Source organism: Oncorhynchus keta, chromosome 35 (assembly GCF_023373465.1).
Source record: "Oncorhynchus keta strain PuntledgeMale-10-30-2019 chromosome 35, Oket_V2, whole genome shotgun sequence".
NCBI classification, from domain to species: domain Eukaryota; kingdom Metazoa; phylum Chordata; class Actinopteri; order Salmoniformes; family Salmonidae; genus Oncorhynchus; species Oncorhynchus keta.
Window position 1 is genome coordinate 22,462,913 of NC_068455.1, and position 23,829 is coordinate 22,486,741.

Genomic DNA, 23,829 nt, shown 5'->3' on the forward strand with positions numbered 1-23,829 from the left:
TGTGAAAACTGTACTAAATATATTATCTAAAAAGTGTAACTTTTTTAATGTTTCACTATTTTTATTTTTATGAAATTCACTGAGGATGGTCCTCCCCTTCCTCCTCTGAGGAGCCCCCACTGCTGGAGGTATAGACTAAACTCTATTTGTGTTTCAGATGACCTGGGGAATCTGCTGCTGGGGGAAGCCAAGCTCCAGCAGTACCCTCAAGGAGAAGCCCATCAAGCAGGGGACCAGCCCGAGGGGCCCAAGACCCCAGCTTGTAGAGGTCCGCAAGTACCTGACCGCTGCCCTGGACAGAGGGAACCTCAAGGTAGATGTTAATGATATAACACCTTTAGCCATTAGTATTCGTCATATGTCCAGTCTCCAGTCTAGTTTACTCTTGTAAGTGTTATAACAGTGTAGTCCAGTCTTATAACAGTATTATAATACTGCAAAAGGGTAACACTGGTTTAATCAGGATCTGGCTGTACACTCACTGCTTTCCCAAACTGAGAGAATCCCCTTTGAATTGTATAACCTCATATTACTGCCTCACTCCCTCATGCTGCTTGTATGCACCCCTTTTCTCTGAAATCTGAACATATATTTTTGTGTTCAGGAGAAAACATATGGCGACACAGTAACTGTCTCTTCTCTTTCCTTTTGTGCCTAGCCAGACTACATGCAAGAGGCTAGTATGTTGATGGCCAAGCTGTCCTATGTGGCGGGAGTGTAGTGAGGCCTTCAACCAGTATGGCAAAGTGACCCTGGACGAGCTTGCACTGGTGGGAGCCCCCGTCTACCGTCTCTCCATGATTGCCGAAGCATACGCTACCAAAGGTAAGAGCTTAGGGTGCCATAATGCCCTCACATTACACCAGTCAGGGTTTTTCCTGGCTCAAAAAGGGGCTTAGGTGGTGGCAGTGGCCACGAGAAAACCTTTGGGTTGCCTGCCCAAAAAGGTCCTGTGCTGGAAAACCCTGCCAGTATTTCCCAATTCGAAATCTATGCAAAAAAATGTCAAGGGGAACAGATCTATGGTAGGGGAAACACTACAAAACCATACCGTCTATTCTACTACCAAATTTCAGCTTCAATCTCAACTCCGCTTCAGTACTCGACACATTCATTCTAGTAATTTGGTGAATTTGTCTATTCTAAAGGACATTGAGCCTAATCTGTGGTGCTGAAGCCCTCTGTTATTCCACTGCCTCAGTCATGTATTGAGAAAGTGCTGGGGTGAATGTATTACCTAACTCTGCTGGTCTGGTCAGTCTGAGTCTTAACCTGGTGCCCGCCCTTCCGTTGCACCCCTGAACTCTGTCACTGTATGCTTGCCATGGGGACAATTAGCTTAGCTGATGAGAACACAATGTGACCTACCTCATTATGCAGTTCCTGTCTGTGGAGGCTTGCTCAGGCTTTCCCCTCAGAATTCTGCACTAATACAGGGGATGTTTGATTGACCTGCTGTAAAATGGAGATGGTTTTGATGGATAAGTAATGGTGTTTTAAATGTCCTATAATAGAGTCTGTTGCTGTATCTAAATCTAGTGTGTATATTAAAATGGACATGACATGGAGGAAAATCTATTGTCTCTGTAAAGAGGAAATTGACAGAGCAGCACCAGTCCTCTGTTTGAGCTAGTATACCCTGCAATGTGTTGATGGGCCATATGGTGGCAGTAGAGGTTCACTGTTCACTATGCTTATGTTTGCTCATGCAGAGAGGAGTCAGACAGACAGTCAGACAGTCAGACAGTCAGACAGACAGACAGACAGACAGACAGACAGACAGACAGACAGACAGACAGACAGACCGTCCGTGAGGACTCCTCTCTGCATGAGCAAACATAAGCATAGTGAACAGTGAACCTCTACTGCCACCGACAGACAGACAGTGTCGTAGAACACACGGCACACACACACAAATCTGTCTCCCTCTATGCATACAGCAGCCCATCCTAGGCTGATGATGCAAGCAGTTGCTCATACAGCATACATCACTGTGGAGCGACTGCATTGCGTAGGCAACCCCACCCCCACATAGGCACACACACGTCTCCTCCCCGGGCCGTATTGCTTGCAATCATACTGTGTATATGGAGTGAAGCATTGAAACATTAGGGCTTGACCTGAATTTAGGCAAGCTGACTTTATAGCCGGAAACATCTAGAATGGAAGGAAGTCTCTTCAGATGAAGCTCTCTTTTATGTTAAACAGTATAATTTCTTATATAGTCCTTTGTTGGCTGTGTAAGGCAGTGTTGATAGATAGCATAACCTGAGTTCATTTGTCATTTTGTGTGACTTTGTCTGGACCAGCCATCTTGTTTGTCCGATGGCGGGAATGGGAAGACATTACTGCTGTTTTAATTTTAATGAGCGTCCTAATCGAGAGGAGTGGAGGGGAGGAGGAGGTCAGGCCGGCCTGTTTAGAGTAACACAGGAGCCCATTAGGCTGTGAGAGTGCCACAGTGGCATGAATAAGTTATCTGGCATGGTAGCAGAGAGAGCAGAGCCATACAATGACAACAGAACCCCCCCGGCTCCAGTCATTAACATACCCGCATCTCCAACACAGAACATCTTTATAAGGCAAAGACAAGCATGGCTGCATACATCCATCTTTGCAGATCTCTATCTCTCTCTCTCTCTCGCTCTCTCTCCATCCATCCATGGTGGCGGTCCGTCCATCTGTGACAGAGCATGTTAATCTCTCCATCTGTTTGTCTCTGCCTCCTCTGTCTTTCTGTTTCTTTGCTTATCTATAACTCTCTCTCTCCTCCCCTCTCTCTCTCTCTCTCTCTCTCTCTCTCTCTCTCTCTGTCTTTCTGTTTCTTTATCTATGTATAGCTCTCCTCCCCTCTCTACTTCAATCCCTCTCTGTCTTTCTCTCTTGCATCAGTGTTCATGTTCCAGTCATGTCCTATAAAGAGAAGACATCTGCACCTCTATGGTACTAGAGGTTTCAGGGTGTGTAAATGAATCATGTGGGGTTGATTGAAGAACCGTTTGGCTTGTATTGTTTGGACCCTTTTAGTGAATGGCTCTATTTGAGCGTCACACAGTTGGAGTAGTCTTGTGTAATTCCAGAGGCTCGAGCTATTTATAATGAATGAGTTATTAAGGCTATTATCTATTATTAATGCGTTGTTTGAAAAGGGTGCTTTGGGAACTGCAGATTCGGTTTCATAACAACGAGGTGTGTGTAGCCACAATGGAAGTGCTTTTCTACATATTGTCTTGTTACAAACAGAATGGTCTGGTGATTGACAGAACCGGCCCACACAAAACAAGATACAGTTTACCCAAAGGTCAGACAGGGATACTTTTCCTCATAGTATCCTTTTAGGGCCCGAGATATTCCTTTGCACGTGAGTTTACATGGAAAACTCTGACTACAACAAAGGCCCAGAGTTTTTCCTTGCCAGGTCACAAAATCAGGGAAACTCAGGGCCATACATGAGGGAAAAGAGTGAGGGCCTTCATTTGTAGAAGAGTGAGAGCTGGAAGTAGAAGGCGATTGTTGTCCTAATCTCCTCTTTAGAAGAAAGGAAGGCTTCTTCAGTCCTTGGCTGACATGAGGTGAGGCTGGTGGCCGTCCTTGACTCCGATGATTGTACACTATGCACACGCATCCGCGCACGCACAGACACACACAGACACTAAAGCTTGAGCGTGAACTTTAACCCCTGGTGGGCTGCATTGTGTGGTCTTATCCCGACCAGAGGCAAGGCCACAGTACTGTATGTGAGGTGTAGAGTATACAGACGTTTTTTAAAAATCCTTAATTTCTTCTCTCCAGGTCTGTGTCTAGAGAAAGTCCCGGCTGCATCTCCGTCCCTGTCCAATTATAACATGGACCAAGACCAGGACGTGACCACCTGCTATGAGAAGTCTGGAGACATTGCCCTGCTCTACCTACAGGAAGTAGAGAAGGTAACCTAGCAACAAGCTAACATTGGCTTTACAAGTGGATGTGTTGATGGGAGGGAGAATATGGGGATGCTTTAATCACTGTTACAAAACCAAATCATTTTCAGGTGATCTAGGCTAATACTAACAAAATAATTAACCCTCTTTTTAAATGACATTTTAAGGTATACTCGGCTAGATGACGTTGCCATGAGCAGCACTGCAGATATTAAGATGAGCGGGATGCAAGACTGCAACGTGATAGCAACGGGACCAAAACAGCGGAGAAGTTTAGTCTCGAGCTTTAACACTCTTAGTTGTTTACTGCTGTTTACTTTGTGCATCTACGTCATCTTGATGAGTCGATTTTTAAGTTACAATTACAAATAGCCAAGACTAAGGGCCAGCCACCAGTAACTTAACTTTTGTTCTCGGATTGTTGCTGTTTGACATTTTAAAGGGAAGTTTGCAGAATGAGGTTGCTGTTAAACATTCAGATTTGGGTGGCCGGCTGCGACCGGGAGACCCATGTGGTGGCGCACAATTGGCCCAGCGCTGTCTGGGTTAGGGGGGATTTGGCCTGCAGGGATGTCCTTGTCCCATCGCGCACTAGCAACTCCTGTGGCGGGCCAGGCGCAGTGCACTCTGACACGGTCGCCAGGTGTACAGTGTTTCCTCCGACACATTGGTCCGCTGGCTTCCGGGTTAAGTGGGCATTGTGTCAAGAAACAGTGCGGCTTGGTTGGGTCGTGTTTCGAAGGACGCATGCCTCTCGACCTTCGCCTCTCCCGAGTCCATACGGGAGTTGCAGTGTTGAGACAAGACTGTAACTACCAATTGGATACCACGAAATTGGGGAGAAAAAGGGGTGAGAAAAAAAACCTACCGTTCAAAAGTTTGGGGTCACTTAGAAATGTCCTTGTTTTTTACATAAAAGCACATTTATGTCAATAAAATAACATGAAATACAGTGTAGACATTGTTAATGTTGTAAATGACGATTGTAGCTGGAAACGTCAGATTTTTTATGGAATATCTACATAGTCGTACGGAGGCCCATTATCAGCAACCATCACTCCTGTGATCCAATGGCACGTTGTGTTAGCTAATCCAAGTTTATAATTTTAAAAGGCTAATTGATCATTAGAAAACCCTTTTGCAATTATGAAAATTGCAAAAGGGTTTTCATAATTGCATAAGGGTTATGTTAGCACAGCTGAAAACTGTTGTTCTGATTAGAAGCAATAAAACTGGCCTTCTTTAAACTAGTTGAGTATCTGGAGCATCCGCATTTGTGGGTTCGATTACAGGCTTCAAATGGCCAGAAATAAAGAACTTTCTTCTGAAACATGTCAGTCTATACTTGTTCTGAGAAATGACGGCTATTCCATGTGAGAAATTGCCAAGAAACTGAAGATCTCGTACAACGCTGTATATTACTCCCTTCACAGAACAGAGCAAACTGTGGGAGGCCCCGGTGCACAACTGAGCAAGAGGACAAGTACATTAGTGTCTAGTTTGAGAAACAGACGCCTCACAAGTCCTCAACTGGCAGCTTCATTAAATAGTACCCGCAAAACACCAGTCTCAACGTCAACAGTTTATGAGGCGACTCTGGGATGCTGGCCTTCTAGTCATAGTTACAAAGAAAAAGCCATATTTCAGACTGGCCAATACTAATAAAATATTAAGATGGGCAAAAGAACACAGACACTGGACAAAGGAACTCTGCCTAGAAGGCCAGCATCCAGGAGTCGCCTCTTCACTGTTGACATCGAGACTGGTGTTTTGCGAGTACTATTTAATGAAGCTGCCAGTTGAGGACTTGTGAGGCGCCTGTTTCTCAAAGTAGTGTTACAGTATGTTTGGGGTAAATCCAATACAGCACATTACTGATTATCACTCTCTATTTTTTCAATCAGTGGGGGCTGCATCATGTTATGGGTATGCTTGTAATCATTAAGGACTGGAGAGTATTTCAGGATAAAAAAATCAACAGAATGGAGCTAAGCAACAGGCAAAATCCTAGAAGAAAACCTGGTTCAGTCTACTTAACACCAGACACTTGGAGATTAATTCACCTTTCAGCAGGACAATAACCTGAAACACAAGGCCAAATCTACAATGGAGTTGCTTACCAAGAAGACAGTGAATGTTCTTGGGTGGCAGAGTTTAAGTTTTGACTTAAATCTGCTTGAAAATCTGTGGCAAAACCAAGTTATCTAGCTATGATCAACAACCAATTTAACAGAGCTTGAATAATTTTTAAAATTATAAATGGGCAAATGTTTTATAATCCAGAGTGTGCAAAACTCTAAGACGTACCTAGAAAGACTCAGCTTTCGTCGCTGCCAAAGGTGATTCTAACATGTGCTGACTCAAGGGTGTGTACCAGTCAAAAGTTTGGACACACCTACTCATTCCAAGGTTTTTCTTTATTTTACTTTTTTCTACATTGTCACATAATAGTGAAGACTTCAAAACTGTGAAATAACACATGGAATCATGTAGTAACCGAAAAGTGTTAAACAAATCCAAATATATTTTATAGTTGAGATTCTTCAATGTAGCCACCCCTTGCCTTGATGGCAGCTTTGCAAACTCTTGGCATTCTCTCAACTCGCTTCGTGAGATAGTCACCTGGAATGCATTTCAGTTAACAGGTGTGCCTCGTTAAAAGTTAATTTGTGGAATTTCTTTCCTTCTTAATGCGTTTGAGCCAATCAGTTGTGTTGTGACATGGTAGGGGTGGTATATACTGTAGAAGATATCCCTATTTGCTAAAAGACCAAGTCTATATTATGACAAGAACAGCTCAAATAAGCAAAGAGAAACAACAGTCCATCATTACTTCAAGACATGCAGGTCAATCAGTCCGGAAAATTTCAAGAACTTTGAAAGTTTCTTCAAATGCAGTCGCAAAAACCATCAAGAGCTATGATGAAACTGGTTCTGATGACGACCGCCACAGGAAAGGAAGACCCAGAGTTACCTCTGCTGTAAAGGATAAGTTCATTAGTTACCAGCCTCAGAAATTGTAGCCCAAATAAATGCTTCACAGAGTTCAAGTAACAGACACATCTCAATATCAACTGTTCAGAGGAAGTTGTGTGAATAAGGCCTTCATGGTCAAATTGCTGCAAAGAAACCACTACTAAAGGACACCAATAATAGCCACGTGGTCCTTCTGTGGCTCAGTTGGTAGAGCATGGCGCTTGTAACGCCAGGGTAGTGGGTTCGATTCCCGGGACCACCCATACGTAGAATGTATGCACACATGACTGTAAGTCGCTTTGGATAAAAGCGTCAGCTAAATGACATATATTATTTATTATTATTATTATTAATAAGAAGAGACTTGCTTGGGCCAAGAAACACGAGCAAGGGACACGAGACTGGTGGATATCTGTCCTTTTGGTCGGATGAGTGCGATTTTTGGTTCCAACCGCCATGTCTTTGTGAGATGCAGAGTAGGTGATCTCCGCATGTGTGGTTCGCTCCGTGAAGCATGGAGGAGGAGGTGTGATGGTGTGGGGGTGTTTTTCTGCTGACACTCTGATTTATTTACAATTCAAGGCTCACTTAACCAGCATGGCTACCTCAGCATTCTGCAGTGATATGCCATCCCATCTGGTTGGCGCTTAGTGGGACTATCATATGTTTTTCAACAGGACAATAACTCAACACTGGTTGAGAGAATGCCAAGACTGTAAAATGCTGTCATCAAAGCAAAGGGTGGATAATTTGAAGAATCTCAAATATAAAATATATTTAGATTTGTTTAATCGTTTTTTTGGTTACTACATGATTCCATATGTGTTATTTCATATAAAGAAAACCCATGAATGAGTAGGCGTGTCCAAACTTTAAACATGTGACAAATACACAACTCTTTAGATTGGCCTTTTATTGTCCCCAGCACAAGGTGCACATGTCTAATGACCATGCTGTTTAATCAGCTTCTTGATATGCCACACCTGTCTGGTTGATGGATTATCTTGGCAAAGGAGAAATACTAACTAACTGGGATGTAAACAAATTGTACACAAAATTTGAGAGAAACAGTATTTTTGTATGTATGTAAAATTCAAGGGATCTTTTATTTCAACTCATGAAACATGGAACCAACACTTCACATGTTGCATTTATATTTTTGTTCAGTATATAAACCATTATTCAACCAAGCTTAATAGGTTTACAATTTTGTTAAAGTCATTTACCTATTGTCAAAAGCACCGTTAAATGATAAAAAACATATATGTTTTTTGATGTGAACCCGTTTTTGCCATTGAGCCTGGGCATCAGACTCCACATCTGTATTGCAGAGTTGTCAATGATGTGGTCGGTTTTCAATTGGCTTACGCTTATTACATGGTTTGTAAAGGCTGAAATATTGTGCGTTGGGATGCTATCGGAAGCTTTAACATTTGTAACAAGCATGCTATCAAACATCCGTTGTTACACCCCTGTAATTAATAAGTTAGTCATAGATGTTTCCAAAACTAAAAGCATTATATTTGGGACAAATCATTCACTAAACCTCAACTTCATCTCGTAATGAATAATGTGGAAACTGTCATGGTCAAAACATATTGATACAACAGTAGCTAAGATGGGGAGTAGTCTGTCCATAATAAAACACTGCTCTGCATTCTTAACACTATCAACAAGTAGTGTGGTCAGGTGCCACAAAGAGGGACTTGGGAAAATTGCAGTTGGCTCAGAACAGGGCAGCACGGCTGTCCCTTAAAAGTACACGGAGAGCTAACATTAATGACATGCATCTCAATCTCTCATGGCTCAAAGTGGAAGAGAGATTGATATCATCATTACTTGTTTTCGTAAGAGGTGTTGATAAGCTGAAGGTACCGAGCTGTCTGTTTTAAAATACTAGCACACAGCTTGGACACCCATGTATACCCCACAAGACCTGCCACCAGAGGTCTCTTCACAGTCCCCAAGTCCAGAACAGACTTTGGGAGGCTCACAGTACCACATAGAGCCATGACTACATTGAACTCTATCCCACATCAGATAACTGATGCAAGCAGTAGAATCAGATTTAAAAAGCAGGTAAATATACACCTTATGGAACAGCGCGGACTGTGAAGTAACACAAACATAGGCACATGATAACATACACACTATACACAGATGTACACATGGATTTTGTGTTGTAGATATGTGGTAGTAGAGTATGGCCCTGAGTGCACACACTTAGTGTGTTGTGAATTCTGTAATGAATGTATTGTAATGTATTTAAAATTGTATAACTTCCTTAGTTCTGCTGGACCCCAGGAAGAGTAGGTGCTGCCTTGGCAGCAGCTAATTGGGATCCATAATAAATACAAATTACAGACTGCAATTACCACCAGTTACATGTCATTATTACTGTGTAACTATGCATAATTACAATTCATTATAATTCTTGTTACAGTGTAATTGCATAAATGCACTGTAATAAGGACCCCTTAAAATGAAGTGTTACCAACATTTTATAGAAACTTTTGCATAAAGACCGTTCAGATGGAATATCAATCTACATTGTTAGATTTGTGGAAATATATCATGCAACCTGACCTTTAATGAATCGCTATCCTTCCTTGGTTTCCCCAGTAAGTGGATTGGACTTGCCTGTAATTAACTCATTCATTAATTGATTGGATTTGTATAGGGCTTTTCCAGTGCTCAAAGCGGAAACCATTTTGTGCCAGAACGCTCACCACACATCAGCTAATGTTTGGGAGTTGGACCTGCCTGTGTGCTAGTGTATTAGACAGTGCAGTCCGCCTATACCCCATCAGAAGTGCTGGTGTCTGTACTATTAGTACCATAGTGGTTGAAGGGGGCCAGGTTCATCAGCAGATCGATGCAGCATTGACAGACTGGCCCAGATTGTTCCTGTGTCTGACCTTGGCCGCTGTTTCAACCAGCAACTTTTTTCTCCACTCGGATTTGTTCTGCCAACAGGGTTTTCCCTTGCATTTTATTTTCTATCTCTTTCTGTCTGCTCTCTGTTTCTCGCTCTCTGTTTCCCTCTCTTTGCTTTTTCTATCTCTTTCTTTCTCTCCGTCTCTCTGTCTCTGCTCTCTCTCTCGCTCTCTATTTTTCTTTATTTCTTTCTTACTTTCTGTATTTGTCTCTCTTCTCTCTCTCTTCCTCTCTCTTTTTCTGCTCTCTTCATCCCTGAGTCTCTCCTGGCCTCTCTGAGGGGTTGCAGAACAGTGTAGAAACCTTTTTATATGTTTTTCATTTCAGCAGCCCTGCTATCTAGTCAGTCTGAATGCATATATATGCTATCATGTGGGAACTCACTCAATAACATTCTCCCATCCCCAGTGCTAGCCTGTCTGATGCTATTCTGGCCCTGAGGCCTTTGGTGTGACTACTCTGTTGAGTTATGGTGTTCACAGTGTAGAGATAGTGAATGGTTTTCAGACCTTCTATTTTGTGCAAGTGTCCTTAAGTGTCCTTAGTTGAAGAGCAATGATGCAAATACTAATTTGGCCCATTTTTGGGCTCATGGTGTAATTGTAGTTACCAAGCCTCAGGATAGAGCTGTATTGTTGCTCTAAAATGTCATAACTATATGTGCTATTTTAATTCAATATTTAAACTAATCTAGTGGCATCAATTCACTCCCCCCAAAAGCCACAGGCTTTACCCCTGCATTTTCTTTCTTCTGTATCGGCTGTTCGAATTCAATATTGAATTTCTAATTTAGTGCAACTGATTCACATTGGAGCGGCACGTCCCCAAATAGCTCCCTCCCCACCTCCAGCACACTTTCCCTTCCCCACCTACATTCCCAGCCCACCCACACATCCAGAACACCAGGTCAGAGAGAGCTGCCCCCCTGTAATTGAACCGGCAGCTGATTCCATACAGCATACAGAGAGACACTGATACAATACCCAGGAGATTAATGTGGCAACAGCACTAAAGCCAGGTATCTATCTCTCTCTCTCAGTGTATCATGTGTCAGACAGGCAGCACAAGGTGTAAGGACACAAGCTACCTGCTGCTGAATGAAATCATTTCATATTTTTGACAGACAAGAGAGAGGAGAGTGGGAACACAATGGGGACCTTCTGGTTGGACCGATGGAGAAAATAGGGGGAGGAGAGGGTTAGGAGTGGGAAGAGAGGAGGAGGAGGGGAAGGAGAGGAGAGGGGGATGCAGAGAAGAGAGTAGCAGCCATGGTTCTTCAATCTTCCCCTTGTCCTCTCTCCTCTTATCTCTTTCTTTCCTTCTAGGTCTACTATTATCTGATGTTATCTCGGTTGCGTTTTCTTATCTCTCTGATTACCGATCTGGTTTTGGAAGTACGATATTGTGGTTTATGAATTAAAACGTTTGGCTGATTTGCGTATGTACAGTGTAACAGTCTATTGCTGATGCAGAATTTGAACACATCTTCAAGCATCACATTGTGCTCCATCCTCTGTTCCCTGGTCAATTTGATGTGTTTCAGGCCCTCAGTGCGGGGTTGCAGAACCGCAGTCCAAAGCCAGGTCCAGTGGCCCAGGAGCAGGAGCTGGGATACTTCCTGGAGACTGGACTTCAGAGGGCACATGTTATCCACTTCAAAAATAGGTAAGAGAGTGAGAGCATGTGTGTGGAATAATCCTACACTGACATCCAGGCTTGTTATGAATTCATCCCTAACCCACTGTGTGTGTTGCTGCTTCCTGTCACTCTTCCCTCTCTCCACTGTCACTCTTCCCTCTCTCCAATGTCACTCTTCCCTCTCTCCAATGTCACTCTTCCCTCTCTCTACTGTCACTCTTCCCTCTCTCCAATGTCACTCTTCCCTCTCTCCAATGTCACTCTTCCCTCTCTCTACTGTCACTCTTCCCTCTCTCCACTGTCACTCTTCCCTCTCTCCAATGTCACTCTTCCCTCTCTCTACTGTCACTCTTCCCTCTCTCCACTGTCACTCTTTCCTCTCTCCAATGTCACTCTCTTCTCTCTCTCTACTGTCACTCTTTTCTCTCTCTACTGTCACTCTTTTCTATCTCTACTGTCACTCTTCCCTCTCTCTACTGTCACTCTTCCCTCTCTCCAATGTCACTCTTCCCTCTCTCCAATGTCACTCTTCCCTCTCTCTACTGTCACTCTTCCCTCTCTCCACTGTCACTCTTCCCTCTCTCCAATGTCACTCTTCCCTCTCTCTACTGTCACTCTTCCCTCTCTCCACTGTCACTCTTTCCTCTCTCCAATGTCACTCTCTTCTCTCTCTCTACTGTCACTCTTTTCTCTCTCTACTGTCACTCTTTTCTATCTCTACTGTCACTCTTCCCTCTCTCCACTGTCACTCTTCCCTCTCTCCAATGTCACTCTTCCCTCTCTCTACTGTCACTCTTCCCTCTCTCCACTGTCACTCTTTCCTCTCTCCAATGTCACTCTCTTCTCTCTCTCTACTGTCACTCTTTTCTCTCTCTACTGTCACTCTTTTCTATCTCTACTGTCACTCTCCCCTCTTTCTACTGTCACTCTTCCCTCTCTCCAATGTCACTCTCTTCTCTCTCTCTACTGTCACTCTTCCCTCTCTCTACTGTCACTCTTCCCTCTCTCTACTGTCACTCTTCCCTCTCTCCAATGTCACTCTTCCCTCTCTCTACTGTCACTCTTCCCTCTCTCTACTGTCACTCTTCCCTCTCTCCAATGTCACTCTTCCCTCTCTCCACTGTCACTCTTCCCTCTCTCCAATGTCACTCTCTTCTCTCTCTCTACTGTCACTCTTCCCTCTCTCTACTGTCACTCTCTTCTCTCTTTCCACTGTCACTCTTCCCTCTCTCTACTGTCACTCTTCCCTCTCTCCAATGTCACTCTTCCCTCTCTCCAATGTCACTCTTCCCTCTCTCTACTGTCACTCTTCCCTCTCTCTACTGTCACTCTTCCCTCTCTCCAATGTCACTCTTCCCTCTCTCTACTGTCACTCTTCCCTCTCTCCAATGTCACTCTTCCCTCTCTCCACTGTCACTCTTCCCTCTCTGTCACTCTTCCCTCTCTCTACTGTCACTCTTCCCTCTCTCCACTGTCACTCTTCCCTCTCTCTACTGTCACTCTTCCCTCTCTCCAATGCCACTCTTCCCTCTCTCCAATGTCACTCTTCCCTCTCTCTACTGTCACTCTTCCCTCTCTCCACTGTCACTCTTCCCTCTCTCCACTGTCACTCTTCCCTCTCTCTACTGTCACTCTTCCCTCTCTCCAATGCCACTCTTCCCTCTCTCCAATGTCACTCTTCCCTCTCTCTACTGTCACTCTTCCCTCTCTCCACTGTCACTCTTCCCTCTCTCCACTGTCACTCTTCCCTCTCTCCAATGTCACTCTTCCCTCTCTCTACTGTCACTCTTCCCTCTCTCCACTGTCACTCTTTCCTCTCGCCAATGTCACTCTCTTCTCTCTCTCTCTACTGTCACTCTTCTCTCTCTCTACTGTCACTCTTCTCTCTCTCTACTGTCACTCTTCCCTCTCTCTACTGTCACTCTTCCCTCTCTCCACTGTCACTCTTCCCTCTCTCCAATGTCACTCTCTTCTCTCTCTCTACTGTCACTCTTTTCTCTCTCTACTGTCACTCTTCCCTCTCTCTACTGTCACTCTTCCCTCCCTCCACTGTCACTCTTCCCTCTCTCCACTGTCACGCTTTCTTCCAATCCAAGGGTCCGTTTGTCTCAGGACGCATAGTAGGTATTCCTCCACTCCTCTCTGCCCTAGAATAACACTGTGTTTGACTTACAATCCCCCCAAGAGAAAACAATGCTCTTGTATTACCATAGAGACTCAGATTGACTTGCAACTCAAAGCCAAGATGCCAAGCCCAGACCTGCCAACCTGCATGCATTTTGCGTACCATGCACACAATTTGAGGTGAATGTATGCAGTATGAAAAAAGACCATAAAATACACGAAAATAGGCTTGTAGTTGGCACTTTGGTTTTTGACTCAACCGTCTGAAGTTGAAACTGAGCCAATCAGAGTACTAGAGCGAGGAGGAAATATCTCTTCGCCCTCCAGCTGGATGGCAGCTCCCTACTTTGTCCATTGATACCACTGATGTGTGAAGAAAAGGGAAAATGTAAAGCTCATAACCATGCAAATTTCGTAGTTAGCTCCTTAGCTAAGGCAAGATTATGAAAAAGGTAGTTAGTTACGGCATTTAGTCAACTACGCGAGAACTTTATTGCCCGCACCTGCTTTGATCTCCTCAAAGGTAGTAGGCGTCAGTGCATTGATGATGAAGGAAACATGTGCAGTGTTGCGGTAGTTCTTCAGTGTGCGTCTCTGAGTGGATGGAAACAAGAGATCTGTTCCGCTTATACCGTCGTTCACAGAAAGTTATGCTAGACTTTTAACGATTAGAAGGCCTATGTTAATTAATCAGTTCTTCATCTGCCCTCTTTATATACAGTTGAAGTCGGAAGTTTACATACACCTTCGCCAAATACATTTAAACTCAGTTTTTCAAAACTCCTGACATTTAATCCTTGTAACAATTCCCTGTTTTAGGTCAGTTAGGATCACCACTTTATTTTAAGAATGTGAAATGTCAGAATAATAGTAGAGAGAATGATTTATTTCAGCTTCTATTTATATTATCACATTCCCAGTGGGTCAGAAGTTTACATACACTCAATTAGTATTTGGAAGCATTGCCTTTAAATTGTTTAATATGGGTCAAACGTTTCGGGTAGCCTTCCACAAGCTTTTGGCCCATTCCTCCTGACAGAGCTGGTGTAACTGAGTCAGGTTTGTAGGCCTCCTTGCTCGCACACGCTTTTTCAGTTCTGCCCACAAATTCTCTATGTGCTTGAGGTCAGGGCTTTGTGATGGCCACTTCATTACCTTGACTTTGCTGTCCTTAAGCCATTTTGCCACAACTTCGGAAGTATGCTTGGGGTCATTGTTCATTTAGAAGACCCATTTGCGACCAGGCTTTAACTTCCTGACTGATGTCTTGAGATATTGCTTCAATATATCCACATAATTTTCCTGCCTCATGATGCCATCTATTTCGTGAAGTGCACCAGTCCCTTCTGCAGCAAAGCACCCCCACAACATGATACTGCCACCCCCGTGCTTCACGGTTGGGATGGTGTTCTTCGGCTTGTAAGCCTCTCTCTTTTCCTCCAAACATAACGATAGTCATTATGGCCAAACAGTTCTATTTTTGTTTAATCAGACCAGAGGACATTTCTCCATGTGCAGTTGCAAACGGTAGTCTGGCTTTTTTTACGGCGGTTTTGGAGCAGTGGCTTCTTCCTTGCTGAGCGGCCTTTCAGGTTATGTTGATATAGGACTTGTTTTACTGTGGATATAGATACTTTTGTACCTGTTTCCTACAGCATCTTCACAAGGTCACCTTTGCTGTTGTTCTGGGATTGATTTGCACTTTTCGCACCAAAGTACATTCATCTCTAGGAGACAGAACACGTCTCATTCCTGAGCGTATGACGGCTGCGTGGTACCATGGTGTTTATACTTGCATACTATTGTTTGTACAGATGAACGTGGTACCTTCAGGCGTTTGGAAATTGCTCCCAAGGATGAACCAGACTTGTGGAGGTCTACAAATTTTATGTCTGATTTCTTTTGATTGAAGGTAGGCCTTGAATGTAGGCCTTGAAATACATCCACAGATACACCTCCAATTGACTCAAATGATGTCAATTAGCCTATCAGAAGCTTCTAAAGCCATGACATAATTTTCTGGAATTTTCTAAGCTGTTTAAAGGCACAGTCAACTTAGTGTATGTAAACTTCCAACCCACTGGAATTGTGATACAGTCAATTATAAGTTAAATAATCTGTCTGTAAACAATTGTTGGAAAAATTACTTGTGTAATGCTCAAATTAGATGTCCTAACCGACTTGCCAAAACTATAGTTTGTTAACAAGAAATTTGTGGAGTGGTTGAAATGACTCCACCCAAGTGTATGTAAACTTCCGACTTCAACTGTACCTGTATGTCATTAGTAGGCTAGTAATGATGTGATAGTCAGTTCCTCAGTTACATTTCTTTCTAGGGCCTCCCGAGTGGCGCAGAGGTCTAAGGCACTGCATCGCAGTGTTTCGGCGTCACTAGAGCCTGGTGTTTGATCCCAGGCTGTGTCACTATCGTTCGTGACCGGGAGTCCCATAGGGTGGCGCACAATTGGCCCAGTGTTGCCCGAGTTAAGGGAGGGTTTGGCCGGGGGGGCTTCACTTGGCTCATCGCGGGCCGGGCGTCCGCAGGCTGACTTCGGTCATCAGTTGAACGGTGTTTCCTCCGACACGTTGGTGTAGCTGGTTTCTGGGTAAAGCGAGAGGGTGTTAAGAAGTGCGGCTTGGTGGGTCATGTTCCGGAGGATGCATGACTCGACATTCACCTCCCGAGCCCGTTGGAGAGTTGCAACGAAGAGACAAGATCGTAATCATAAAATTGGGGAGAAAAGGGGATAAACATTACAACAACAAAACATTCTAGTTAGCTACTGAAGAACAGCCAAGTACCCATTATTAACAGTCAATAGTTACCATTCTCCTACCATTCCTACTGAGGCACTCTTCTGCCAAAATCATTATTAGGCTAAACAAAAGTGAAGTTTCCTATGATTTGAGCAGTATGGATGTCGCAAGTGTGCCATCAGTGGTACTCTACTTCATATACTGAATTGATGGTGTCTTGATCAAATACATCCTCCTCAAGCACTCCTTTGTGCTGTCTGGCTCTCCTGGGGGGAACCATCCATACCACAGTCTGCCTGGGAAGCACTGGTTGTGTCCCAAATGGCAACCTATTCCCATAGGGCTCTGGTCTAAAGTAGTGCACGATATGGAATAGGGACATACCCACTGTATAGGGCAAGGTGGATTTTTCACATGGAAAATGGAGGAAACCACTTGAAAACCAGAGAAGAGAAGAGTTAAAGAGAGGAGGCTGCCATTACTGATGCTGCTGAAGATAATAGTTCATAGATGATGCAACACAGTGTCTCTTTCATGTCAACCTGCACCCAGCCTCCCTCCCTACCTCCACACGTCTCTCTCTCTCTCACTAATAACACACTCCGGTGTGTGTGAGACACACACACTGGTATAGTGGTGCAAATACATTAATACAAAACACACGACATACAAATCACGCATACACACACAGCATTTCCAGTGGGAAGGTGCTTTTCCTATCCTCGAGAATGCCAACGCTAAAAAGGACACGTCTTCAGTAAATAGCCAGCTGCATACATGGCTAATGTGTAAGCTATGAGTAGCGGTAATTATCTGTCGTTAAGTGTGTCTGCTAAACTCATGAGTAATGCAGCAGTGTGCCTGCCTGTGAATCTTGTGTTGCTCTCTCTGCTCATAGATATTTAAAGTTGAGCGTTGCGATAAAAATATCTGCCACCATTCTTTTTGTATAATTATTTTCCCCCTTTGTAAAGTGGTCAATCATGGTTGCAGTGAATTAGGAGGAGGCCTTTGGTACTGAGCAGGAAATGGATCTTACAAAATAAACATCAGGACAAAGGCAATTCTTCATAATATGTTTTTATTGAAGTGGCTTGTTAAATAGAGCAGAGGAAAATGCTTGGTTGGATAAGGGATGTCTAGTGTACACACTAACTGGATCGATGCAAGGAGTTCATCCAAAATAGTATCCTATTCCCTACAGTTATAGAGTGCACTACTTTAGACCAAACACCTATGGGCCCTGGTCAAAGGTAGTGCAATACATAGGGAATAGGTTGCCATTTGGGATGCATGGTCTGTGCTTCCTCTAGCTGTTAGGCATCTGAAAAACCAGGTCACTTCTCATTAGCAAATCAAGTCTTAGAATGCTGCCTGCTGCAGTCTTGGATTTACTGTAGCCCTGCCAACACACAAACACACACAGAGATTCCTTACTGTCAGTGCTGTATCGGTTTGAGCCGATTTATGAAAATTAGGCCTAACAGCAAATATGTATTAAGTCTTTGATGAAACCCTCATTTGCAAACGGATACGCACCACCACGTTATACACATAGACAGACATACAGACAGACACAGACAGACGGATGGACACGGGGGGGAGAGGAGCAGGCCGCTCACTCGTTTGGTGTTACCGGGCAGTTTAGCACTCTGAGCTGAACCCTAGTTAACATTTCTCCAAAGTTACAGTGTGACGCATAACATAACAAATGCTCACACACTTATGAGATACTTTCTTGCATTAAGTACATAAACACATGCAGTCAGAGAAGGCGTGTGGTTAGTTCGTTCAGTGGGAGAGTGTTAGCTGAGTAGGTGTGGGAACATTGCAGTGTGTCTGATCCATAGAGAAGTGTTGAGCTAGGGTATTGACACCTCCTATCAACTGACAACCTTACACACAAATAACCATACCAGCTCTGACACACACACACACACACACACACTGATATGCACATATTAACCATTATTCATAGGAAATATCTATACATTTTATTGCTTGTTTATACAGGTCCATAATTATGAGAACAGAGATTTTCTCAGATAATATATTTTCAGCATCGATTTTAAGGCTTGGTTTTAGTCAGTATGTGGTAGGGGTACAATATGTATCCACTATCTACCACTCTATATAAAATGTATCCCTATCCTCCACTCTATATAAAATGTATCCACTCTATATAAAATGTATCCCTATCCTCCACTTTAAACAAAATGTATCCACTATATAAAATGTATCCACTATCCTCCACTATATATCAAATGTATCCACTATATATAAAAATGTATCCACAATCCTCCACTATATATAATATGTATCCACTTTTCACCACTCTATATAAAATGCATCCACTATATAAACTCCCCTTTTCAGGATAATTTGTAAACATACACCTGTGGAACGGTCGCTAAGTCACTAACAGTTTACAGACGGTAGGCAATTAAGGTCACAGTCACCTAGGACGCTATAATGAGGCCTTTCTACTGACTCTGAAAAACACAAAAAGAAAGATGCCCAGGGTCCCTGCTCATCTGCGTGAACGTGCCTTAGGCATGCTGCAAGGAGGCACGAGGACTGCAGATGTGGCCAGGACAATAAATTAACAGGGAGACAGGACAGACAGCTGATCATCCTCGCAGTGGCAGACTTCGTGTAACAACACCTGCACAGGATCGGTACATCCGAACATCACATCTGCGGGACAGGTACAGGATGGCAACAACAACTGCCCCGAATTACACCAGGAACACACAATCCCTCCATCAGTGCTCAAACTGTCCGCAATAGGCTGAGGGAGGCTGGACTGAGGGCTTGTAGGCCTGTTGTAAGGCAGGTCCTCACCAGACATCACCGGCAACAACATTGCCTATGGGCACAAACCCACCGTCGCTGGACCAGACGGGACTGGCAAAAAGTGCTCTTCACTGACAAGTCGCAGTTTTGTCTCACCAGGAGTGATGGTCGGATTCGCGTTTATCGTCAAAGGAATGAGTGTTACACCGAGGCCTGTACTTTGGAGCGGGAGCTGTTTGGAGGTGGAGGATCCGCCATGGTCTTTGGCGGTGTGGCACAGCATCATCGGACTGAGCTTGTTCATTGCAAGCAATCACAACGCTGTGCGTTACAGGGAATACATCCTCCTCCATCATGTGGTACCTGCAGGCTCATCCTGACATGACTCTCCAGCATGACATTGACACCAGCCATACTGCTCGTTCTGTGCGTGATTTCCTGCAAGACAGGAATGTCAGTGTTCTGCCATGGCCAGCGAAGAGCCCGGATCTCAATCCCATTGAGCACATCTAGGACCTGTTGGTTCGGAGGGTGAGGGCTAGGGCCATTCCCCACAGAAATGTCTGGGAACTTGCAGGTGCCTTGGTGGAAGAGTGGGGTAACATCTCACAGCAAGAACTGGCACATCTGGTGCAGACCATGAGGAGGAGATGCACTGCAGTACTTAATGCAGCTGGAGTCCACACCTGATACTGACTGTTACTTTTGATTTTGACCCCCGCTTTGTTCAGGGACACATTTTTTCATTTATGTTACTCACATGTCTGTGGAACTTGTTCAGTTTGTCTCAGTTGTTATGTTCATACAAATATTTACACATGTTAAGTTTGCTGAAAATTAACTCAGTTGGCAGTGAGAGGACGTTTATTTTTTTGCTGAGTTTATAATATGTATCCACTATCCACCACTCTATATAAAATGTATCCACTCTATATAAAATGTATCCACTATATATAATATGTATCCACTATATATAATATGTAACCACTATCCACCACTCTATATAACATGTATCCACTATATGTATCCACTATCCTCCACTACATATAAATTGTATCAACTATATATAATATGTATCCATTATCCACCACTCTATATAAAATGTATCCACTATATATAATATGTATCCACTATATATAATATGTATCCATTATCCACCACTCTATATAAAATGTATCCACTATATATAATATGTATCAACTATATATAATATGTATCCATTATCCACCACTCTATATAAAATGTATTTATATTATTATTTATTTGTTTGTCACGTTCGTCGTATGGAAGAGACCAAGGCGCAGTGTAATGTGAATACATGATACTTTTAATAAAGATAGACACTAAACAAACTATACAAAATAAGGAAATGAACGTGAAGCAATGATACAAAAGTGCACACAGGCAACTAGACATAGACAATAACCCACGAAATACCCAAAGAAGATGGCCGCCTAAATATGGTTCCCAATCAGAGACAACGATAAACAGCTGCCTCTAATTGAGAACCAATCTAGGCAACCATAGACTTACATAAACACGTAGATAGTAAACACCCCCATAAACCTTCAAAACCCCTAAACAGTACAAAAACACATACATCACCCATGTCACACCCTGGCCTAACCAAAACAATAAAGAAAACAAAGAATACCGAGGTCAGGGCGTGACATTTTTCTTTTATTTTTTCACCTTTATTTAACCATGTAGGCAAGTTGAGAAATTCTCATTTACAACTTTGACCTGGCCAAGTTAAAGCAAAACAGTGCGACACAAACAACAACGCAGAGTTACACATGGAATAAACAAATGTACAGTCAATAACACAATAGAAAAAATCTATATAAAGTGTGTGCAAATGAGGTAAGATTAGGGAGGTAAGGCAATAAATAGGCCGTAGTGGCGAAATAAATACAAATTAGCAATTAAACACTGGAATGATAGATGTGCAGAATATGAATGTGCAAGTAGAGATACTCGGGTACAAAGGAGCATAACATAACAATATGGGGATGAGGTAGTTGGATGGGCTATTTACAGATATGTACAGGTGCAGTGATATGTGAGCTGCTCTGACAGCTGATGCTTAAAGTTAGTGAAGGAGATATGAGTCTCCAGCTTCAGTGATTTTTGCAATTCGTTCCAATCATTGGCAGCAGATAACTGGAAGGAAAGGCGGCCAATCGGAATAGGCTTTGAGGGTGACCAGTGACATATATCTGCTGGAGCACGTGCTACGGGTGGGTGCTGCTATGGTGACCAGTGAGCCGGGATAAGTCGGGGCTTTACCTAGCAAAGACTTATAGATGACCTGGAGCCAATGGGTTTGGCGACAAATATGATACGAGGGCCAGCCAACGAGAGCATACAGGTTGCAGTGGTGGGTAGTATATGGGGCTTTGGTGACAAAATGGATGGCACTGTGATAGACTGCATTCAATTTGCTGAGTGGAGTGTTGGAGGCTATTTTGTCAATGACATCGCTGAAGTCAAGTATCGATAGGATAGTCAGTTTTACGAGGGTATGTTTGGCAGCATGAGTGAAGGATACTTTGTTGCGAAATAGGAAGCCGATTCTAGATTTAATTTTGGATTGGAGATGCTTAATGTGAGTCTGGAAGGAGAATTTACAGTCTAACCAGACACGTAGGTATTTGTAATCGTCCACGTATTCTAAGTCAGAACTGTCAAGAGTAGTCCTGCTGGATGGGCGGGCAGGTGCGGGCAGCAATCGGTTGAAGAGCATGCATTTAGTTTTACTTGCATTTAAGAGCAGTTGGAGGCCACGGAAGGAGAGTTGTATGGCTTTGCAGCTTGTCTGGAGGTTAGTTAACACAGTGTCCAAAGAACGGCCAGAAGTATTCAGAAATCCACTATATATAAAATGTATCCTCTTTTTATATATAGTTACTTATATATAGTTAGAATTACTTACTTCCAATATGGCGTAGCAGTCAGACGTCTTTGTCCTGTCTTTCCCTTGTATATCACCTTTTCTTCACATATCTTTTAAAATATTGAAATCAAATAAAACCTCAACGTCTAAATACTCTCCTGCAACCCGCCTCACCCAATGCAGCGTGGATCTGCTTTTTTCTAAAGTATTTCTATTTACTTCGGATCTGGAATCCCTCAACTTAAGCTAGCCAGCTAACTACCTACCAGCTATCAGTCAGCAAACCATTGCTAGCGGTCATCAGCTAAACTTTAGCTCGGAAAGCTCTCGCCAGTTCGAACAACGTGACTCAAACCAGAGCATAACGGACCTATTTCTCTCCATATCCCCGGATTCCTACCTCAAACTCTGAACATTTTCATCTGGATCTTCGCAACTAGCTAACCGCAATCCCGGGTGACCACTCCTGGCTAGCGTTTCCATCCCGGAGCAAGCACCAATTAGCCTGAAGTTATATATAGTGGATTTCAGGGCTGCTGTGCTACCACCGAAGCCCACTCCTGGTCTACAATATCCGGACCCCTTCTACTGCATGTACGGGGCACTGAACCCCGCCGATCCTCTACGACTGGAATACCGACATAATCTGCCCGAGGATTCCAACAGGCCCCTCAGGCGCGATGCCCACTGAAGGCCCATTCTGCTAACCTGCTAGGCCTGCTAGCAACCTAGAGCTACTTTGAACCCCACTAATCAACGACTGGTCTATCGACGTCACCGCACGAAGAGGCAAAAACAGACTTACCCCCATCGCAACGTCCCCCAAAGGCTAACTTGCTAGCCCTGGTCTGCTAACTGCTAGCTTGCCTACCCCGGTCTGCTAACTGCTTGCTTGCCTGCCCCGGTCTGCTAACTGCTTGCTTGCCAGCCCCGGTCTGCTAACTGCTTGCTTGCCAGCCCCGGTCTGCTAACTGCTAGCTTGCCGCCCCGGGCTGCTAACTGCTAGCTTGCCTGCCCCGGTCTGCTAACTGCTAGCTAGCTTGCCTGCCCCGGTCTGCTAACTGCTAGCACCTGACAACTGCTTGCTTGCCAGCCCCGGTCTGTTAACTGCTAGCTTGTTTAGCCCCGGCCTACTAACTGTTAGCGTGTTAGCGTTTGCCTGCTAACTGTCTGAATCGCCATGTCCCTAGTCAGCCCAACCACTCACTGGACCCATATGTTCACTTGGCGACACATGCCTCTCTCTAATATCAATTTGCCTCGTCCATTACTGTCCTGGTAAGTGATTACTGTCTTATTTCACTGTAGAGCCTCTAGCCCTGCTCAATAAGCCTTAACCAACCATGTTGTTCCACCTTCTACATATGCGTTGACATAACCTGGTTTAAACGTCTCTAGAGACTATATCTCTCTCATCATTATTCAATGCCTAGGTTTACCTCCAATGTACCCACATCCTACCTTACCTTTGTCTGTACACTATGACTTGAATCTATGCTATCGTGCCCAGAAACCTGCTCATTTTACACTCTGTTCCGAACGTGCTAGACGGCCAGTTCGTATAGCATTTAGCCTTACCCTTATTCTACTTCTCCTCTGTTCCTCTGGTGATGTAGAGGTTAATCCAGGTCCTGCAGTGCCGAGCTCCACTCCCACTCCCCAGGTGCTCTCATTTGTTGACTTCTGTAACCGTAAAAGCCTTGGTTTCATGCATGTTAACATTAGAAGCCTACTCCCTAAGTTTGTTTTACTTACTGCTTTAGCACACTCAGCCAACCCGGATGT

The 23,829-nt window shown here is 43.8% G+C and overlaps 1 pseudogene; it reads left to right on the forward strand.

The window, feature by feature from the left end:
* LOC118369063 (tetratricopeptide repeat protein 7B-like) overlaps nucleotides 1-23,829 on the forward strand; it is a 149,271-nt pseudogene that overhangs the window by 1,565 nt on the left and 123,877 nt on the right.